The 2561-nt window shown below is 43.5% G+C and overlaps 1 protein-coding gene across 1 annotated transcript in view; it reads right to left on the bottom strand.

The window, feature by feature from the left end:
* Positions 1 to 2561, bottom strand: part of LOC106877238 (puromycin-sensitive aminopeptidase) — a 28437-nt gene that overhangs the window by 13319 nt on the left and 12557 nt on the right. The gene's annotated exons all lie outside the window — the stretch shown is intronic.

Genomic DNA, 2561 nt, shown 5'->3' with positions numbered 1-2561 from the left:
GCACTGAGCCAATCCCACTCACTAAGCAACAGTAGCCATAACCCGAAAAGAAGAACAATTCAACATCATCGGTAACCACTGAGCCACAGGTTTTATGTCGGAGTTATCCCAGTTGCCTGAGTTGCCTTTTCCTAGAAGGATGCCCTAACAAGGGCTAGGGGTCCTTCACTCCCAATGGTTTAACCGCGCGATCGGGTTTTCAGTCCGATTATTTCTGTCCCCACGCAAAAAACAGCATTAAGCTGGATAAAAAAAAAAACATACATACATACATAGATACATAGATATATGCATGCATGCATACATATCCTGTTGTTGATGTTGCAATTCCAGTGAAGGCGCTTTGAATCAAGGTTAGAAACCGGCTCTTTTTCTATTGGCAAAGAATCTTGAAATAAAACTGAATAAGGACATACATACATAAATACATACAAAACGGTAGAGGAGTAGGGGCCGAAACCGGACGTGGTTCCTCCTGATGATGTCTTGAGCTAACTGGATCCTAATCCACCAAGGGAAGGTATGCCAGAAGAAAGTAATTCAACAACGCGGGTTGATGAACCGTAAGACGTGTGGCCAAGAACCTCCTGGAAAATAACCATAGCGAGGGACATTCCACAGTTGAATTAGAACAGTCACAAACAGTGAAAGAAGACATGCACCCAACACCAGAGCTGAAGACACCTCCGAAAGAAGGGGCCCCGCCACGTCAAAACGGTAGAGGAGTAGGGGCCGAAACCGGACGTGGTTCCTCCTGATGATGTCTTCAGCTAACTGAATCCTATAAAGGAGCTGTTGTGGTAGCAGACCACGAAACATGGTTGAAATTCCTACATACGTACGAATATATACGTACAGATATATTATAGGTACATGGGCCGGCCACGTACCTACAGATTTACTCAAAAGCCTAGTATTTTTAGGTTTTTCGAAGAAAGATCAAAGGAAACTGCCGCAGATTTTCCAAACCCAATATATTAGCAGCGCAGTGTAAACCTTGAAAAACATTATAAAGATTCCCCATCTGAGATTCTTCAGATGAACAAATGCACACACTTGAGTGTCAACTGTCGAAGCAGCAACAGGGAACAGAGTGCTGGAAGCCATCAGCTGATAACCAGGCAGCCAATGATTTTTAGCTAACTTAACAGCCTGTTGGAAGCCATCAGCTGATAACCAGTCAGCAAAGATGTTTAGCCTACTTAACAGCCTGCTTGCCACGTATAAAATATCTGCCTACCATCTACGCCTACAGCCTTTAAAACATTTTAAAGACCCCTACCGTGTGTTTTACGTGTATTACTCTTTTACTCTTTTATTTGTTTCAGTCTTTTGACTGTGGCCATGCTGGAGCACCGCCTTTAGTCGAGCAAATCGACCCCAGGACTTATTCTTTAGAAGCCTAGTACTTATTCAATCGTACTCTTTTGCCGAACCGCTAAGTTACGGGGACATAAACACACCAGCATCGGTTGTCAAGCGATGTTGGGGGGACAAACACAGATACATAAACACATACACACATACATATATATACATACATATATATAAAAACATATATACGACGGGCTTCTTTCAGTTTCTGTCTACCAAATCCACTCACAAGGCTTTGGTCGGCCCGAGGCTATAGTAGAAGACACTTGCCCAAGGTGCCACGCAGTGGGACTGAACCCTGGACCATGTGGTTGGTAAGCAAGCTACTTACCACACAGCCACTCCTACATTCAAATTTTATTTCAAACTGGTCTGTCGAGTACGCAGAGTGCGTGCATACAAGCCTGAGGGAAAGGCAAGTCCTGCTTGTATTACCTTTCTTTAGCAGTCTACTTGAACTAAATAATTCTTTCTACTATAGAGAGAAGACCCGAAAATTTTGTTGCACGGGTATAGCCGATTACATTCGCCCGAGTGCTCAATTGGTGCTTATTTTATTAGCCCTGAAAGCATAGAAGGCAAAGTTAACATCGGCGAAATTTCAGCTCAGAATATAAAAAAGCCGGGGTCGAATACCGCAAGGGATTTTAACCAGCGGGCTAACGATTCTGTCAGCTCGCCTACTAAGGGAAGCCAACTAGCTCCTCCCACTACTACGCAAGTTTTGTGTGTTCCTTACGAAGTATCTCTCTTGCTATCCTCCGCGGCAACGCCTTTTCCATTTTGTCTGCTGGTGCCATGAGTTATGCTGAACTATGTTAGAAGAAAGTGGCCCTTAACTCTGTCAGTCTAGAATTGTTCCCCACCACTGAAAATAGTCCCTGAATAATATTTGTCTACATATATACACAAACTAGCAAGGGGCAGGTAGATGCTTTATACGAAGCAAGCAGGCTCTTAAGTGGGCTAAAACTCGTTGCCTGATTGGTTATCAGCTGACAGCTTCCTGCTGTCTATTCCCTGTTGCCCCTTCACCAGTCGACAGCCTTTATATATATATATTAGGCCATGTGCTAATTGAAAAATTTACTGGAAGCGTGCTTAATGGAAGCGTGTAATTTACAACTTTTAACGGGCTTATAGTTTCGCTTGCAGTCATGCTTCTCATTTCAGCACATGTATAGTGT

Source organism: Octopus bimaculoides, chromosome 23 (genome assembly GCF_001194135.2).
Source record: "Octopus bimaculoides isolate UCB-OBI-ISO-001 chromosome 23, ASM119413v2, whole genome shotgun sequence".
Classification (NCBI taxonomy): domain Eukaryota; kingdom Metazoa; phylum Mollusca; class Cephalopoda; order Octopoda; family Octopodidae; genus Octopus; species Octopus bimaculoides.
The sequence above is the reverse complement of the archived record's forward strand: the minus strand, read 5'-3'. Positions and strand labels throughout refer to the sequence as shown.